Raw genomic sequence first — 21,275 nt, forward strand, 5'->3', positions numbered from 1 at the left:
TCTCTCATTAAATTCAGATCGCATATTTACCACAATTTTCTTTGAAAAAGGTTAAATTTATGGAATTATTATCATCTTGTTCTTGTTGATATTTCTTCAAAGTAGGAAAATGTAATAATGTGCTTTCTCTAAGTCTATCGTAAACAAATATAATTTTTGTTCAAATGAAATCACTTCTTCTAAAAGCAAAACTGCTGTATTTCCATTTCCCTGTAGTTTCTTATTTAGTGCGTTTAAATGGGAAGTCATATCCGCCATAAAGTAGAATTTTTGTAACCAATGAGTATCTTCTCAACTGTGCATATTCAAGGTCTTTTTGTCTTAGAAACAACTTAACCTCTCCAAGGCAGGTGGCAGATCGCATCAACACTGCACCTCTGGAAAGCCATCTTATTCTGTTATGCAAAAGATCAGAATATTCGCAATTGATTTCTTTAAGAAGTTCACAAAATTTGCTGATGATGTAGCGGTCTTGCCATTATTTTGTTAACAATTTCTACAACCAAATCCATCACTATTGTTATCTCTTTTGGAAAAGTTTGTGCACAAAGTATCTCTTGATGGATTATGCAGTGAAAGGAAAACACGTCATGCAAAATTTGTTTTTTAAATAAAGAAACAAAATCTTTTTTTTTTGTACCTTTCATGCTCGATGCCCCATCACTCACAACAGATATTATTTTGTTAATATTAATACCCTTACTTTTCGAGCAAGTGGTAACAGCAGATTCAATGTCTTCTTCACGAGTTTCTCCTGTAAGTGGCAGCATATCGAGTAATTCTTCCTGAGGTCCTTGAGAGTTTATGTATTTACAAATAAGTACAATCTGTGCAATGTCATCCACATAGCATGATTCATCACAAGCAATGGAGAATCCTAGTGTTGAATTTAGATCTGTAACCTGCTGATTTGTTATATCTTCTGCCATTCATATAGTTCTGTCCCTTACAATCTTAGCAGATAATGGCATGTCTTTTATTTTTGTAATTATTTCCGCTTTGTTTTTAAAATCACAGAAAAGATATTCAGACATTTTAATAAAACATTCTTTCACATATTCGCCATCCGTAAAAGGTTTTCCTCGTTTAACAACTTCTTGAACGGCCACAAAACCAGCAATAGTTGTATTTCTTGATTCTTTTATCCATTTGGAAAATGAACGTTTAGTTAGGTTTACTTTGCATTGCAGCTCTTCTACTGACTTTTTCTTTCATCTCCCAGTGAATATGCTTTGTCAAATGTATCGTGTTTATTTAAAAATTTTCTTTCTATATTTGATTTTTTTATTGTTTGAATGCTTTTCATGGCATATTAAACACATTGAAAATTCTGCTGTATCTGCTACAAATGCGTAGATTTCAGTCCATTCACTTTTAAATTCCCAATTTTCTTGTTCTATCTTTCTCTTTGCTGACATTTTAAATGCTATAAAAATATTTTTATTTTGTTAATATTTAATTTAATGTTACAATATTCATGTTACCTAACACACCAGTAAACGAAAGCACTGCAACGTCCACTACAAAACCTTTACTTATTTTAACAAACTGAGCAGATTTAGACCACACCTGCACTATATGCGAAGACAATGGGTGCGTTCAGACAGGCAAGCACTACCGTAGGGCTACATGTGCTAGCCTAGCGTGACGTCATAAATGTGTCTAAGCCAACTGTTTGATCTTAGCGCTACTGTAGCGATCGGCACGGTAGCGCTTAATTAATCGCTACAAATTAAATTAATTTGTAGCGATTAATTTTCGCTACAAAGTAGTGCTCTGCCTGGCTGATCGCACCGAATGTAAACTGATGTTTTTTGAGTATCAACATATGCCTAAGGGTCATTTGACCTACAAAAAATTTCTTTTTACTTCTATGTTTAGATAGATCGTTTAATAACGAAAAGAGCCGCAATTATTCATTCAAAGAGCCATATGCGGCTCCTGAGCCGCAGGTTTCCAACCTCCGTTCTACCCAAAGAAATAGTAAATCTTCCATTTTGATCATTAATGAGCTTCTATTCCTAGTACAGTGCATACTCAAAGATGCAGATGCCACTTTGCCTTGTTCGCAGTACTCAGTCGCTTTATTTTAAATGGCTCGTATAGTTGATTCACCAAAGCCTAGAGCTCTTACGATGTTTGCTTTGCTTTCTCCGTTATCAAATCTTTTAATAATGTCAATTTTAGTATCCAAAGTAATAAGTTTTCCTTTATTTATTTTTTTTTTTCAAGGCCATGGTTACGAAGGATAATGCTTTACATAATTTGAAAATTGCGTGATGTGCAGATAGGCTGTAAGCGTACACTGTAATACATACACATATATGTCTGTACCTGCCATGCTCTGCTGATAAATTGAAGCACCGAGACTGAGTTACAAACGTTGGAGCATGACTTGTACCACGTGATCTGATCGGTTTCATTGACCAAGCCTAGCGCTTTGTTTATTTTCAAACTTTTTAGGTCGCACTAATCAAATTTGATACCTCATATATCAAGTTTATGGTCACAATAATTTTTTGTGCACTAATCAAAACCGCATTAATCAAAGCTGCATATATCAAGGGATACCTGTATGTATGTAATATATGTATGTATATATATTCATTTTTCTAAATTAACTGACTTAAAACCCGAGAATTATAACACAATGACATTTATTTGAAAAAACGCAACATGTTTCATCAAGAATGACTTCATCAGGCGATAAGAACATAGAAAGATATTAAAAGACACTGAAATTAACGTTGACACACTCTAAAGCTATTCAATTATAAAGCCATAATATTCGACTGTAAATTACAGTTATTATGAGCTTTATTATTATAACTGTAATTTACTGTCGAATATTATGGCTTTATAATTGAATAGCTTTAGAGTGTGTCAACGTTAATTTCAGTGTCTTTTAATATCTTTCTATGTTCTTATCGCCTGATGAAGTCATTCTTGATGAAACATGTTGCGTTTTTTCAAATAAATGTCATTGTGTTATAATTCTCGGGTTTTAAGTCAGTTAATTTAGAAAAATGAACATATCCCAACCCCGAGTTAATAGTACTAATCATATATATATATATATATATATATATGTATATGTTTATATGTATGTATATGTTTATATGTATATGTTTATCGGCCTTCATATTTACTCGGTAGATAATGTTATGAAAAATGGATTAGTTTGAATGACTATAATATCGAGAATAAAAAAGAATAAAGTTTAATGCTGAGATACTACTAGTTTTGTTGAAAAAATCAACTTCAGATATCGAAGACAAAGAATTATATAAAAAGTAACAGAGACATTATAAAATTACATCAACAGATCTAATATAAAAGACCGTAGTACAGTTTAAACAGGAATATGTGCTGGAGTTCCAATTGAAGTTGACCAAGTGCATGAGTTATCAGAGAGCGGACAGTGGCAATGTGTGCATCAGAAAGATTGGAGCTAAGGCTGTTGTTTATTTGGGAAGAATCCAGGGATATTTTTTTAGATTCGATTATCTTTATTTCGAGCTCATCATAATTTGATGAGCTGGAAAGAAAGTTTGAATTAATGTGTTCTAATAAAATGTGTTCTAATAACGCATATGTATATTAGAAGTTTGCGGCCAGTCTACGAGGTGTTATTGGCCTTCATCCGAGTTAATAGAGAAGAGAACATGGCTTGGAGAGCGCTGGCTCTGGTCCTATTGTAGGATATGTCTCTTCTGTGTTCCTCAATACGTAAAAGGATAGATTTATCCGTCTGACTGTAATATGGTTTGCCGCATTCACACATGATCTTGTAGACCCCTGGATACTGAAGAGGGAGATGTTTTACTTTAGGTTTACTTAGTATGTAGTGAAGTTTTGGAAACATAGTGAAACAAGTTCTAATGTTGAATTTCTTAAGAATTTTGCCAGTTTTGGGGAGAGAGAGAGCGGATGTATGGCAAAGATATAAATGCTCTTGGGGAAGAAGAATCTTCAAAAGTATGTGAACGATGGTGAGAGATAAATTTATCAATCTTAAGAGAGAAACTATTGTCGACAAAAGTTCTTTTTAGTAAATTAAGTTCATTTTCAATCTATTTTTTGTCTGTTAATAAAGATCTGGCTTGATGTGCCAGGGTTGAAATAATACCAAATTTTTGCGGAGGGTAGTGATGGGAAGAAGCATGAAGGTATCTGTCTGTGTGTGTGGGTTTTCTAAAATTAGAGATTTTGATAATTTCAGCGCATCTTGTGAGTTTTAAGTCCAAAAAGGGAAGACAGTTGTTGGATTCTAGTTCGTAGGTGAAATTGATTTTCTCATGAAGCTTGTTGAGATGGTCTAGAAAAATATTGAAGTTGTTTAAACCGTGTTCCCAAATGAGGAGTACATCATCTATATAATGGTACCAGATTTTGGGTTTCAGTGTTGAGGAATTAATCGCCTTTTCTTCGAAGTCCTTAAGAAATATATCGGCAAGAATCGGAGAGAGCGGACTGCCCATAGCCAATCCTGAGTTCTGTTTGTAAATCGTATTTTTGAATTTGAAGAATCCTGAATTTACACAGTGAGAGAGTAAGGAAAAGAATTTCTTGGATAATTTGTTCTGGAGAAGATGGAGGACCTTTAGTAAGTACATTCGTGAAGAGAGAAACTATATTGAAACTTGGCATTAAATCTGATTTGTTTTCTTTGATTTTGGACACGAAATCAGCTGAAATTTTTGTATGAGAGAAGGAATTATCAGATAGGTTTTTCAAGAAAGACGCGAGGTATTTAGATAGGTTATAAGCAGGGGGAGTTTATACCTTCAACAATTGGTCTAAGTGGAGAGTTCAATTTATGGATCTTTGGGAGTCCATATAATCGTGGGATTAGCGGATGAATCGATCTGAGGGAAAGATGGATGTTTCTTGGTAACTCTAAGGTGGTTTTCAGTAACTTGTTGGTCCTATTGTGCAGTTCTCTTGTAGGGTTGCTATTTAATTCAGAGTAAGTGTCAGTTTCTAGTAGTTCCAAAATTTTGTTATGGTAATCAGTTTTGTCTAAAATGACAGCAGCATTCCCTTTGTCTGCAGGAAGAATTATATCATTATTTTTCTTTAAGTTTTTAATAGTTGATCTTTCAGAATGAGAAATGTTGTGAGTCAGTTGGGGGTCTTGCATGATTTATGGTGAATATAGCTTCCATATGTAGAAGGTTTGCTTCTTGGTTTGGTAGTGAGGATGCTGCTTTTTCTATCTTAGTTAGGAATAGTTCTTTAGGTATGGAAGTAGGAGCTATAAAAAAATTGAGACCTTTTAGCAAGTATAGTTTCTTCTGCCGATGAAAGGGAATGGGAAGAATTATTTATGACAATGTTTTTTAAATAGGTAGAATTATGATGGGGTGAGGGACGATCCTGCATACATTTTAGAGCATCAAATTTTCTGATGAGATTAATTTTATTTGTGTTCTGGGCTTTTGAAGCCTTTAGAGCACTAATTTCTTTTAAATTGTTCCAAGATGAAGTGTCCAGAGAATTGTTTAAACGAATTTCTAGAGAAGTCTTCTTAGAGAAATAAGAAGCTAGACTATGTTTCTTATCAACAATACGTTCGGATAAAAGCTCCAGTTTAGCTCTGTGGTATATTCTTTGAGCTCTAGCTGTTTTAATGGATTCCTCAAAATTAAGAAAACGAGGAATGATTGAATGGCACTTACATCTTTTAAGAAAGACTAGTCTGTTGATGAATAATCCAATGGTCCAAAATCAAAAACGTCACACTCAACAAATCAGATTTAATTTGCAGTTTTGATATAGTTTCTCTCTTCACGAATGTACCTACTCAAGAGGTCCTCCATCTTCTCCAGAACAAACTATCCAAGAAATTCTTTTCCTTACTCTCTCACTATGTAAATTCAGGATTCTTCAAATTCGAAAGTAAGATTTACAAACAGAACTCAGGATTGGCTATGGGCAGTCCGCTCTCTCTGATTCTTGCTGATATATTTCTTAAGGACTTCGAAGAAAAGGCAATTAATTCCTCAACACTGAAACCCAAAATCTGGTACCGTTATATAGATGATTATTCCTCATTTGGGAACACGGTTTAAACAACCTCAATATTTTTCTAGACCATCTCAACAAGATTCATGAGAAAATCAATTTCACCTACAAACTAGAATCCAACAACTGTCTTCCCTTTTTGGACTTAAAACTCACAAGATGCGCTGAAAATATCAAAATCTCTGTTTTTAGAAAACCCATACACACAGACAGATACCTTCATGCTTCTTCCCATCACTACCTTCCGCAAAAATTTGGTATTATTTCAACCCTGGCACATCAAGCCAGATCTTTATTAACAGACGAAACAGAGATCGAAAATGAACTTAAATTACTAAAAAGGACTTTTGTCAACAATGGTTTCTCTCTTAAGAAGATTGATAAATTTATCTCTCACCGTCGTTCACCTACTATTGTAGATTCTTCTTCCCCAAGAGCATTTATAACTTTGCCATATATCAGCTCTCTCCCCAAAACTTGCAAAAATTCTTAAGAAATTCAACATTAGAACTTGTTTCATTGTGTTTCCAAAACTTCGCTCCATACTAAGTAGACCTAAAGTAAAACATCTCCCTCTTTAGTATCCAGGAGTCTACAAGGTCATGTGTGAATGTGGCAAACCATATTATGGTCAGATGGATAAATCTATCCTTTTACGTATTGAGGAACACAGAAGAGACATATCCTACAATAGGACCAGAGCCAGCGCTCTCTCAAGTCACGTTCTCTTCTCTATTAACTCGGATGAAAGCCACCAACACCTCGTAGACTGGCCACAAACTTCTAATATACATATGTGTTATGATGAGCTCAAAAGAAAGATAATCGAATCTAAAGAAATATCCCTGGATTCATCCCATATAAACAACAGTCTTTGCTACAATCTTTCTGGTGCACACATTGCCACTGTCCAGTATTGCCACTCTCGTGATAACTCACGGACGTGGTCAACTGCAGTTGGAAGTCCAGTATGCATACCTGTTTAAACTGTACTACAGTCTTTTATATTAGATCTGTTGATGTAATTTTATAATGTCTCTGTTATTTTTTATATAATTCTTTGTCTTTGATACTTGAAGAAGTTGATTTTTTCAACGAAACTAATAGTATCTCAGCATTAAACTTTATTCTTTTTTACTCTCGGTATTATAGTTATTCAAACTAATTTATTTTTCATATATATAAATATATATATATGAAGCACAGGATTGAAGTTGGGAGATGCAAATTTGCATCTCCCAACTTCAATCCTGTGCTTAGAGGGTGGGATATGAGTGGATGAGGGATTATCATCACGACATTTATATTGAGGTTATGTAATGGGGAGTAATGTTCTAGCAGGGTTTTTTAATACTTTCTTGCCAATTCTCTTTGCTGTGAGAGATGATTTTGTATTAATTAGTTATGTTCCCAAAAACAGTGCATTTTCCTTTAATTATGCAATATAGCTAAAGTATCTTGCCATAGAATAAAATACAACAGCGGCGGATAGGGATACAATACTAGTGGGCAGCATGGCTCTGTAAATGGCAGGTCCCATGTCTTAGTATCTTATTCACATTTTATAATAAAATGACAGCAGAATTGAATAAAGGTAATGACTACACCATGATATTGCTCAACTTTGCCAAGGCATTTGACAGAATACCACATGAAAAACTACTACAAAAACTGTAGCAAATGGGAATGATTATGAGGATGGTAGCATGGATAGGGGAGTGGCTGATGGACAGACACTAGAGAGTAGCATATGGTTGAGTGGGATCTAGGAGAATGATGGTGACTAGTAAAGTACCTCAGGGTTTGATACTTGGGCCACTATTTAATTTGTATATCAATGACATAGGGAAAGATTTAAGAGGGCATATTCAGTTGTTTGCTGTTGATACAAAACTGGTGAGAGCAATAGTTGATAAAGGTGATGTTGATAACTTGCTGGATGATTTGAATAAATTTGCATTGTTGGCATAGGATAATGATTATTGTTGCAAAATGTAAGGTTATGCACTTCAGGTTGAAAAGGTTGTATGTGGTGTATCATATTGATGGTACCGGATTACAGGAAATTGATGAAGCTAGGGACTTGGGGATAATGGTGGACAAATTGTTGAAGTTCAGAGGACATATTGCAAAAGTTGATAAAATAGCTCAAAGGAGTACTTGGATGTTGAAAAACATGCTAACAAATAAAGATAAGGAAATTATTATCGCACAGATTTTGTCACCTGGGTTTCTTGGTGACCAAGTCAAGGATTCAGAGACTAGTATTCAAGATGGTGACAGGTCTGTGAAATACATTTCATATGAGGATAATTTGAAGGTTTGTGGGTTACAAAGTTTAGTTGATAGGTGAAAAAAAAAAATTGATGCAAGTGAAAATTTTCAATATATGACAAATAGTCAGAACTAGGGGAATCTGTGGAAATTGTGTAAGAGTGTGGTTAGTAGGGGTGTGTGGACCACCAGATTTGTTACATGGAATAATAATAATACTGAACTTCTTTTAAAACATCAGGACATATTTCTTCCTCTTCTATTTAGGATGTTAAATTTTTTTTTTCTTTTTTTCGTATTGGTTTAAGTCTCGGGGGATCATCATACAACTTGGCATAAAAGGATTCTGTTCTTCTTATAATCTGTTCTTTATCTTTAATTAGTACTCCATTTTCATTTTTATCATCATCATCATCAAATTCCTGACATGTATCCTCAAGGAGTGTACAGGATATTATGATAGTACTACATTAAGAATTTACATCATTACTAACTTCCTATTAACAATTTTCCTTCAAATCAATCTGTTATCAAATCTTAACCAAAATTATCAGATCTTATATTTCTGTCTTCTAAGCAGTGCTTCCCAAACTTATGGATGCCAAAGCCCCCTTTGGAAAAATTAAAATATTTCATAGCACCCATCGAAAAAAAAATCGTAATACAGACATATATTATAATATTTATTATATTTGTATTCAATACAATTTATATTCAAGATTTTGCATTTGTAATCTTTTTTGTGCTTTTTATCAATACCTTTGAAATGAAATGTGTGATTTTTTCCATTAAAATATAAGAACAAAAAAGAAATAATAAAAATTAAATGTTTCTTTTAAGATTAAAAAAAAATCTACTTAGTCTTAAAACATTTTAAATTTGTTTTCATTATTTCATGGCCTCCCCCTCAACAAAACGTATGGGCCCCCAAGGAGACCGTGGCACACAGTTTGGAAAACGTTGTTCTAAGGCACTGTTTACTGTATCAATCCACTTATATATCTTGGTCTTCCTCTAGGTCTTTTTCCTGCCAAATTGGCAGAGAACACTTTTTTGCTAATCTTTCCTCTCCCATTCTGTTTAAGTGACCATACCACCTGAGATTAGCTCTGCTAATACATTCCTTGATGCCAACAATGTCAAGTTCTTTCATAATATCCTCATTTTTAATATGATATTGCCATTGATGCCATCTGTTCATGCCCCTAATCTTTCTCAGGACTCTCATATCTGTGGTCTCTAGTCTTTGATCAAGTGTTTTATTTCTAACCCACTCAGATCCATAAGCTAAAATTGGTTTGAACACTGTCTTGTATACAGCTAATTTAGTGTTTTCACTAATTTCTCTCTTATTCCATATAAATTTATTCAGTTGACTTCCTACCATACCGGCATTGTTAATTCTGTTGTCTATTTCAATATTTAATTTACTGTCTTCACTAAAAATTGTGCCTAAGTAGCTGAAATTTTTTACCTGTTCTATAGGTTCTTCATTCACAGTGCAGTTAGTATTTTAAATGGTTCTGCCTATTTTCAATGTCTTTGTCTTGTTATTGCTGATTTTCATACCAAATTTATTACAACAGTTATTCAGTTTAGTCAGAGAATTTTGCAAACTTGTACTGAATTATTTAAAAGTATAACATCATCTGCATAAAGTAAAGAGCTGATATTAACATAAGCAATTTTTATATCAGGTTTAATACCGCTTTCCTTCATAATGTTATCCATATCGATAATGAATAGCAGAGATTATAAAGTACATCCTTGTCTGACACCAGGTTTAACATCAGACTGTCTTCGTGTACTTCCTTCAGTTCTAACTGCTGACTTGTAACTCAAATAAAGGCTGAGTATTTCTTGAAGTAATGCCCATTTACACCATATAACTGTAGCGTTTTGAATAGCTTTTCTCTTGGCAGTATGCCTTTTGCTAGTCTACAAAACTTAAATACAGATCTTTGTTATATTTCCACGATTTATCAACTATTTGTTGTAAAGTGAAAATCTGATCCTGACAGTCTCTGTTTGGCCTGAATTCAACTTGTTCTTCACCAAGCTTCGCTTCCACAATTCTTCTCATCTGCTTCTCAAGTATACTTGCATAAATCTTACCAGGAACATTCAGTAGGTAAATACCTCTGTAATTCTCACATTCAGTTTTATTTCCCATTTTATATGAGAGTGCAACTCCCATCTGGAAATTGTCCGTCTGTCCAGGCTTTCTGAACTATGCAGTGCAGCCACTGCAAGACTTTTATACTTCCATACTTGAGCAGTTCTGTTTGAATCTCATTTACTCCTGCTGCCTTTCCACATTACAGGCTTTTGATGGCTTTTTCTACTTCAAGTGTGGATATATATATTCCTGATTGCATGCCTGTTGAGTGTTTTTTTATCACTGTGCTGTCACTGTTTGTTTCATTTAGCAATTTTTCGAAGTAATTACTCCATACTTCATATCTTTTTCTCTCATTTTCATGTCACCTTTATCATCTCTAACTCCTTTTACAGCACTCTTTCCTCCATTTCTAAGCTTCTTGAACCACCTCCAGAATATCTTACCACCTTCTTGATATTTATTTTCTATGTTCTTGCCAAAGTCCTTCCATGCCTTTTATTTAACTAGTTTTACACAGTGTTTCGCTCTCTTACATTTGTCTCTGTATTCTCTAAGAGCAAATGCTGACTTATTTGCCAGGAACTTTTCGTATGCTTTCTTCTTTTCCTTCACTGCCTCTTTAACTTCCTGTGTCCACCATGGAGTTCTGATTTTTCTATCCTTGCAGAAAACCTCACCACATTCCTCTTTGGCTGAATCAATCAATGTTTTTTTTAGTGCTTGCCACTGAATTTGCAAGGTTTGGTTCCTGTTTTCAAACTCGTTCATTTTTTCTTGAATAATGTTTGTGTATTTTAGTCTACATTTTACATCTGAGAGCTGCTCAACTTTTATTTGCTTTAAAACTTTCTTACATGTTCTTCTTTTCACTATGAAATTCAATTTTATTCTGCTCAAGACTAGATGATGGTCACTTCCATTTTCATATCCTCTGCACTCTAGTGTCCTGTACTAGGGAGAAAACATCACTATCAACAATAACATAGTCAATGAGACTTTTTTTATTCCTTGCCTCTTCTCTCCATGTGAATTAGTGCACATTTATTTTTATGTTGGAACATTATGTTAGCAAGACAGTCATATCCTGAGCAGAAATCCAACAGGTTGCCATTATTATTAGTTTTGCTCTTTTCTCTAAATTTTCCCAAAATACAGTATTTCTGTATGTCTGACAATCATTTTTTACTCTGCTATTTAGATTCCTAATAAGAACCAACTTTTCTTTTTTCATTGTATCAGTTGCTTTCTCTAAAGACTCAAAGAATTCCTCCACTTCTACCTTAGTAGAACCTTCTGTGGAGATATAGGCACAAATAAGTCTAATTGTCCAGTTCCCCATTCTGATATTTGCCTACATTACTCTACTTCATATTGCCTTAATTTCTTGATTTCATTTTTAATTGTTATTAATTTATTTTGTCCTATGGGCAACTCTTCTCACTCCTTTTTGACTCATATTGTTTTCTATTGTAATTCTAATTCTCTCTCTCTTCTGAAGTTTCTAATTTCTTTTATCATTGTTTTCTTATTGTTTTACATAGCTTTAAGAATTATATTTTACTTCTCATGTCTAGATCTCTTTTCATTTCTCTTCTCTTTCTTAGAAGGTTTAGGATTTCATCAGACAATTTTCCTTCAACTTTCTTTTGGTTAATTCCACCAATCTCTTTGGAATTATTTAGAAGAGTCTCAGTTATTATTTGATGGTTGTTATCCAAGTCTTCATTCATATTCTGGTGTAGATAATGCGGTTCACTGTAGTTGGTGGATTGCGTGGTGGAGATGGAGAGTTGTAGAGTAGGTGCCCTCCCTCGATGAGTGTTTTTGACTCTGGAGGTGTCAAGTAATAATAATAATAAAGTCAATATTATAAAACCCTTCTTTTATCTCTTTCCAGAAGAGCTCTTTGCTTTTTTTCCAAATTTAGCAAATTAATTAGAGGGTCTTTTACTTCTGATCAGTTTCTGTCTTTCCCCATCTTTTGTTGTTGACAATTTTTATTTTCACTAATCTGTGATCACTACCTGTATTGAAACTATTTATCACATCTATATCGTGGACAGTATATTCTCTGTTGGTTAAAATATAATCTGTTTCATTAAATACATCTCTGTTTGGACTTTTCCATGCCCATTTCTGATTCTTTCTTTTTTTGAAGAAAGTATTCATTACATAAAGACTTACTTTCAGGAAATCATATCAATCTTTCTCCATTTTCATTCCTCTGTCCTTGTTCATATTTTCAAATTGCTGCTAGATGTTAATTTCTTACACTTACTTGATCATTGAAGTCTCCTATCAAGATAATGAAAAATGTATCATTGCTATTTACCAGTTGGTCTAATGTTTCATAAAATGCATCTATTTCTTCCTCTGTATGGTCTGAGGTTGGTGCATAAACTTGTATTATTCTTAATTTATAATGTCTGTTTATTTTAATTTGGAGTTCTGCAATCCTGTGTGTGATATTTTATTTCTTTTATTTTATCTTTTATGGAGTAGTTAATTAGGAAGCCAGTTCCTCTCCGGGATCTTAGATTGTGACCATAACTATAGAATACATGTCCATTCTTTAGATTGATACTATTTTTACCCAAATCTCTGAGTTTCACTCAATCCAATGTTGTTCCATTTTATCTTTTCTGCTTCCAATAGTAATTCTTCTAATCTTGTTTGTCCTAATAATGACCTACAGCTGTTGTAGGTACACATAATTTTCTATTATTAGTTCTATTAGATTGTATGTTCTTAATTGTGTATAGTGTTTCTCAAGTTTCTCATCAAGAGCAGACTTCCACAAAGGGTTTAAGTCTGGTATGTCATGTGGTTAAGAGAGAGAGAGACAACATGTTTGGTAATTTTTATAAGCCCATTGTGGCCTTGGGCTCTACTGCTTCCTTTATACTTATTATTATACCCTTCCTTACTGACCAGGCTTCATGGAAGGGCAGCCTACTTAGGTAAGACAAATACCTGATAAAGAAGGCAGACTCCCACTGCTGTGAAGAAGAAAGTTCAGCAAGACAGGAAAGATATATCTTTAGCCCTCCAATACTCTAATAGCATTGGGGGAAAGGAGTAAAAAGAAAGAAAAACAGAAAAAAAAAGGAGGGATCACTTGACAGATCATATATCACATGTATATTATGTTAAGTAAAGCTTGGTTCAGCATCAGGTATCTTGGGTTTGCTACTCCTGTTCTCACTAAAAATGAGCCTCTGAGATTAGGAACAGTATACTCTGATTAAATTAATTATACAAGTGGCATAGCCATGTAATTTTGCTGTAATCTTCTAGAATACAGGGTTTACTTAAAAGTTACCTGAATGAAAGGATTCCCACATGTAGCTGTTCTTTTGCAGATGAGACATACTAATAACCCCTAGCAACAAGGAGCAGAAACCTTGTTCCTAGGGGTCATCATTACTAGATTATTAGTATGAAGGATTAAGAAACAGAAAAGGAAAAAATGATTGAAAAAGTTGAGGGAAAGTGGAAGGTAATGGAGAAATCCCATTAAAAGCAGACATTTTTTTTTCCATTTACGACAACCAGGACATATCTCACTCCTTTGAATGAATAGAGAGCCCAGTAATGAAGTCCCTTCTTGGTGAGGGATTTTTCACTCATATAACTTGAAAGCAAGCCTTGCATTCTAGCATACTACTTAGAAATAAAATAGCCTTTCCATTAGTATAGATAAACTTAGTTAATTATATACTTTTATAGAATTATATATTATATATCTTTGTAGATATTATATATGTCATATACTGTTTTGTACCATCCACTACATTGAATTAAGTATTGGGCCCCACTATTTTTCCAGGAAACCTAATTTACACATGCATCTCAAATAGCGTGTTGCCCTCCCTTAGTCATGTCACATTTTCCATACTTCTGTGTACTCTTGCATATTAAAACACACTGGAAGCAGTGTGTATTAATATGAGCCAGATATTTTGAACCATTAGTCCACTAATCTGTGCACCATTGCTTGATGCATAGGTCTGGTCCATGTCTTCTGTTTCAGTTTATCCCAAAGTGTTCTCGGGTTTGAGATCAGAATCAAGTATTTTGGGGATAACTACCTCAGACAGCATGTAACAGATGGCACGAGAATTTTTTTTTTTGGGGGTGTGGGGGTCTTGGATTTGATCACCTCTTCAGAGGTTATAATGATATCAGATATCATTATAAATGGGTGTCAAATTTCTCCCTAGTTGGTGTGGTTGCCAGCCATGTGAGGACTTCTGTGAGGAAAGGGTATATGGATAACTACAAGGCTGGTGATTGAGAAATTCAGGAGACAGCTTGCAGCTGTAGCATGGAATGAGGAATTGGATGGAAAGGAGATCAATTCTGCTTGGATGCTATTCAAGAACCATCTAGTAGAAGCATTGTCTAAATGTAGTCCAAGGGTCAGAAGGTTAAATAAGGTAGTTTGAAATGGATGAATGAAGAGATTAAGCATGCGATACAAAGAAAAAAAGGCATTATGGATGCAACATAAGAGGAGTGGTAATAATCAGTTTAATGAGGAGTACCTTGAACAGCCATCAATGACTCAATTGGTAAGGATAGCAGCAGTTAGGTAATGAAGCAAAAAAACAAACAAACCTCTAGGTAGTTCTTTGAGAGGAGATAGTTGATATATTTAATGAGCAGATCATAAAGATTTTTCATCCTTGTGAATGTGACATCATGGAGAGTTTAAGAGCAGTAGATGAGGAGGAGAGACCCCTGTGAGTCAGCAAGAAGTATATGGAGAAATTGAGCAGAATCGATTATATATCACCACATAATTTGAAGAAATGTGCTAGACAGGCAACATTTGTCTTGGCATATTTGTTTAATATGAGGCATGTTCAGAAAGTAAGGTCTTCAGAATTTACTGCCAAATAAGATATGGGAGAGGAGTTGCACATGTGTAGTAGATTAGAGTGACTCATTTCCTAGCCGTTGACTATTTTTCTTTCATCATGTGTTATTATTATTATTATTATGTGATGCCTCCAGGGAGTCCAAAGACTCATCGATGGAGAGTGTGCCAACAACATTGAATGATTTACCCCTTCCAACTACTAACCACCTTAAACTTGCTTAACTTTTTGCGTGAGCCATTAGTAGCAGAGGCTCTACCAATCAACCAGCCTTTGGTGGCATATCATTTGTTGTCATCTACGAATAATTTATAATGAGTGCCATCATGAAAAAAAAAAAAATCCATCCGTTGCAAGGTTCATGCCGTGATATGGTTTTTGTTGGCAGAAAACATTGGTGATGCAAAAATTCAATGACTCAGTAAGGTTTATGTGCCTAATGTAATGAGTGACTGGAAGTCACTCATTATATTAGGAAGTCACTAGGCAATGGTGTCATTTGCTTAAAGAAGAAACTGGCCTGGTTGGCCGAGTGGTTAGCGTATCCACTCTCCAACCCAAAGGCTGTGGGTTCGAATCCTGCTGTGGGCATGGATGTTTGTGAAAATACTAGGGGTGGTGGGCATTGGTGTTGATAATGTGGTTTGCTGTAGTTGGTCTATTGAGTGTTGCAGATGAGATGTAGAGTAGGTTCTCTCCCTGAATGAGTCTTTGGATACCTTGGAGGTGTTGCATAATAATAATAATAATAAATAAATAAATAAATAAAATATGTTTAAGATGAAGAGTGCAATAGCCAGTGAACTGTGGTGACAGATGATTTGGTGGAAAGGGCGAACATGAAAATTTGTGAAAATTGTCATTTCACAACTGTGAAACTTTCTTTTGAATTCCTGCTCAATCATTCATGTGTGACAAAAAAAATCTGGAGTATAAGAAATTGTGCACCATAAGTGTCCCAGAAATGTTGATCAATGTGCATAAACAGTAACAAGTGGTATCAGCTCAAAAATATTTAGAGAGTTTCAAAAATGAAAATACTTTTTTTTCATATCATGAATGGTGACGAAATGTCGATTTTGTATAAAAATGTCAAGTCAAAACAACAATCATTGCAGTGACAACATTCATCATCTCCAAAAGCAAAAAAATTTGAGCAGGCACGTTTGCTCAAAAAAATTACATTCACCGTCTTCTGGGACCGAAAAGGGATCTTGCTTGTCAATTATCTTCAGCGTGGAACCACAATTAATGTTGATGCTTATTGTGAAATGCTGAAGAAACTCAGACAAGCAATTCAGAACAAAAGAAGAGGAATGCTGTCCTCAGGGATTGTGCTTTTGCACAACAATGTGCAAGTTCACACTGCAGCTCAAACTTCCATCAGATTTAAAAGTTGGGTGTGAACTTTTCGACCACCCATCCTACAGCCCCATCCTTGAACTCAGTGACCTCTTGTTCCTGCATATGAAGCTGTATCTCCCATCTAAGTGCTTTGAAGAAGATGAGAGACTGAAGAACAGCGTAACTCAGTAGTTGAACTCATTGGTGGCAGACTTTTTTTTGACAGGTATGAAGAAGCTGGTGCCACGATATCAAAAATGTCTGGAAGTCAATGGTGACTGTGTGGAAAAATAAAGTATATATATGCAGGTATTTTAACGTATAATGAAACTTTTTTTTTTAATTTTTGATCACACCTTACTTTCTGGATGCACCTCATGGGTCAAGTTCTGAATGAGTGGAAGGAAGGGAAGATTGTACTGCTTCATAAGGGAGTTAGCAGAACTCAAGGCATCAAATTATAGACTAATCTGTTGTGTCAGGTATTAGGTTGACAACAATGGTATCTTTGATGGACAGCATGGATTTGCTAAAGGGAGGTCATTCATAGTTTAATAATCTACTTATTACAAGAAGGCAGTGATTCTCAACCTATGGATCATGCCCTCTTTGGGGGATGCAAAATACCTAAAGGAGGGGTGCGTAGAAAATGAAGAAAGTGGAAATCAAAGGAATAGCTGAAAAATTACTTTACTGAAACTATTTATTGACACAAAAACAATATAAAGATAAAAACATAAAATACACTCTGAAAATAAAATAATAAAATATCTAAAATCCACTGTATCGAATAAACTAGTTATGCTTATGGGAACATATCAATATTGCAAAATATACTGAGAATATAATTAAAAACTAAACAATGAATCTAAAAATTGATGGTGATACATTAGAAATTGACACTTTTCGTTCTCTTTCTATATTTAACTGAGATCTATATTTTGTTTTTAAGGCAGTCACTGTAGAACACCTGATTTCACAAAGATAAAAGAGTTGGAAATGGCAATAAATAAATTGTTCCCCTCCTTCAGTTGAGAAACCTTCAGGGGTAATTTCAAATGGGTTTCTAACCCACTTGTACATTGCTGTTATGTTGTCATCGGTTATAAAATAGTTTCTAAAATTCTTCATCAACATTGTTAAGTGATTTTGAATAGTTGCAAATAAAACTTTGATGTGTTGCTTTTCTGCCTTGTAGATTTTGATAAATTCATCCACATTTGCATACATTTCTAATTTTTGTTCCATAACTCTAGTTTTTTACAAAAAGTAAAAAGTTGCAGATTTAATATATTTAGTTTCTCGAATATGTCCACCAAGTAGCTCAATTTCATCACAAATAAGTGTTCTCTAAACTTCTCTGCTTCTTTGCGGTTTTCCTCTTCCAAGAAGATTGCTATTTCGTCTCTTAATTCGTAAACACATTGTAAACATTTTCCCTGTGATAATCATCTTGTCTTGCAGTAAAATAGTAACGCTGAATGTTCCACTCCAGCCATGTCTTTGCAAAGTTCAGAAAACAGTCTTGATTTTAAGGATCTCATTTTTATATAATTCACCATGTTCCATCACCATAATTCCACCTGGTCTAAACATTGTTACACAATGTTTAGACCAGGACTCATTTCCTTTGCAGCAGGAGCTTCTCTATAAACCATACAATGTGTCCAAATACATTGTGGGGATTTTTCCCTCACAAGAGCTTGTGAACTTTTAAACGTTCCAGTCAACTCGAGCACCATCAGTGCAAATTCCAACACAATTTTTCCACTATATGTTTGCCTTGCATATAAAATCATCCAATATTTTGAACAATTCAGTACTGTGGCTTTTTCTATTAGGTTTCAAAACAATAACTCTTCAACGTTTGATAATCCATTGCAAAATCGAACATAAGCAATTAAATGACAATCCTTGTTGCTATCTGTTGCCTCCTCAAGGTGAATTGAGAATAATTGGTCACAAAGTTTCGACAAAAATTGTTGCTGCATATCTTCACATATTCACTAATTCACTGAGCACCAGTATCATATGATAGAGGTATGCACTGTAGTTGTTTAGTAAAACTCCAAGCATAGTTTCCACAATATCAATTGCAGCTGGCAGAATAGGCCTTCTCCGATAGTATGGGGCTTTTTGCACCTAGCATATTTTATATGCAACTTTGTAAGAAGCTAGTAAAGCTTTTTCATTTACAGGCAACGCTTTTTTAATGCTAGATTTTTGCTTTTCAAAACATTTCAGTTTGGAAGCAAAGTCCTTTCAAGGTTTGTTAACACACTTCTTATGAAGTGTTTCCAAATGTCTTTTAAGTTTATTCAGTTTCATGCTATCAGCTGTCAAAATTTTTGAACAAATAACACAGTGGTCTTTCTTCATCATTTACTTCAGTCTTTGTAAAACTGAAATCTAAATATTCTGCATACTTTCTTGATTTTACTTTCGGAGTGTGATATTCTGTGAACCTGAATTTGTTGATGGCGATGCTCCACAGTCATCAGATGCTTGCTTACGTCCAATTAAAAATATATCCCTTTTTCTACACTAGAAAATATTGTTTTTATACCGTGTATCAGTTGTTGTGAATAGGAGTAAAATAACACCCACCATTGACTTCTCACTGTTGATTACTGTTGCAGTGTTACTGCTGTCTTGTCATTTCGAGCCTTATTTATACTCGCAGAAACATTTCCAGAACATTTGAGACTCCCTGTGATGAAATCATGAATGTTTCAGAAAGGCCGATATAATTCAATGGTCTGTGCAGTGATGCCAGATCTATACAATTTTCGAAAGATTTGATGACATATTTAAATTTGTATGAATATTTAAAAATTTTAATTAATTCCTAGTTTTTTTTTTTGTTTTGTTTTGCTAACTTTTATGGATTTTGTCAGTGTTTCAATACAAGAATTGCAAGGGGGGGGAGGTATTGCAAAAACTAATATTAAAAAACGGGACACACATTAAAGAAGGATGAGAAACACTGCAATAAGGTTATGCTTAGATTTTGCAAAGGCTATTGGTTGATTACCACATAAGTGATAGTCAAACTATAGCAGATGCATATTAGACTAATGCATTGGATTGGAGATTGGCTGTCTGATTGCATTGGATTGGATACCTTGCTGTTTAACCTGTATGTTAATGATATTGTAGAGGATTTGAATGGATATTCAGTTGTTTGCAGATGATGCAAAGTTGAGTAGAATCATGAGGAATTGAGCAGATGTTGTGGCCTTACAAGAAGACTTAAATAGACAGTGAATGGGCATTGGAGTGGGGATACCAGTTCAATATTGTGAAATGTAAGATTTTAAAATTTGGCAAACAAAGATGGGATGCAGAATTTATGCTTGGTGGAGATATATTGTTGGAGGTGGAGGAAATAAGAGATCTTGGGGTGATGATGGATATGGATCTAAAATTTAGAGGACACATTTTCAAAATTGTGAGGACAACACAACGAATTCTGGGAATGATTCAGTGGACATTGACTTAGCGAAGTAAGGAGATTCTTGTTCCATTGTATGAGACCTTGATTAGGCCACATATGAATTACTCTGCACAGATTTGGTCACCTGGTTTTCAAAAGGATGAAGAGGTATTGGAAAGAGTCCAGAGGGCAATTGACTAAGGTGGTTTCTGGTCTCTGGAATGTTAAGTATGAAGAAAGGCAGAGAAGATTCAATTTACAGAGTCTAGTGGATTGGAAGAGGAACGGTGATATGATAAAGATGTACAAGTTGGTAAGGGATTCTTATCAGGGTAACATTGAAAAGGCTTTTCATAGAAGGGTGGGAGATGGGGGGGGGGAACAAGAGGTCATCCTTGGAAGCTGTATAAGGAGGGTGCGAACACAGGAGTGAGAAGCAGGGTTTTTTTTTTTTTTTGCGTGGAGGGTTGCAAATGATTAGAATGCATTGCACGAGAGTGTGGTGTTTGCAGAGAATGTGAATGTATTTAAGGCATGGTATGATGAGCTGATGTCTGACAAAGGGACCTCCCATAAGTGCTGTGAGGACATTATGTTGGAGGTTTAATGGAATATTTTCAGCACTGGGAAAGAATTAAAACTCATTTTAATGCTTCCAATATTTTCAGGGAAAATATTCCAATAATCTTCCAATAATCCCTGAAGATGTCTTCAGGGATTACAAATAACTTTTGTAATAACACACTCAAATACAATACAATACTAAGTGAAACATTGCCATCAATTCTGATTATTTTTCTTGGCAGAACAAAATCTAGAAACAGATAGAGAGAGAACCGCTATGGGTTTTTCCCCCTCTTGCCAAGTTTTATATGGAAAATTTTGAAAAACGTGCCATAGACTCAGACCCTTTCAAACATTCTGGCTGGCTAAGATATATAGATGATATGTTCTCTATTTGGCCTTATGGCCCAGAGAAGTTCATTTGAAATTGTCTGGTGTTGGGATAAGGACCAACCAGATGAAATATATAGTTGGTTTCTGCTATAGGCCAGGAAGTACAAAAGAGATTGCAGATGTCATGCATTGGTTAAATTAGCACAATGAGTGCAGGATGGATATTAATTTTGGAGAAACTTCAGCTATGGGTCATAGATTAGAATTGGGGTTATGTGTGGAAGGAAATGGA

General features: G+C 34.7%; 1 protein-coding gene across 2 annotated transcripts in view; it reads left to right on the forward strand.

Annotated features, from left to right (window-relative positions):
* Window positions 1-21,275, forward strand: part of LOC150108642 (membralin-like) — a 259,480-nt gene that overhangs the window by 57,158 nt on the left and 181,047 nt on the right. The gene's annotated exons all lie outside the window — the stretch shown is intronic.

Source organism: Typopeltis vanoorti, chromosome 3, assembly GCF_054136105.1.
Source record: "Typopeltis vanoorti isolate ZY-2024b chromosome 3, IOZ_Tvanoo_1.0, whole genome shotgun sequence".
Lineage (NCBI taxonomy): Eukaryota > Metazoa > Arthropoda > Arachnida > Uropygi > Thelyphonidae > Typopeltis > Typopeltis vanoorti.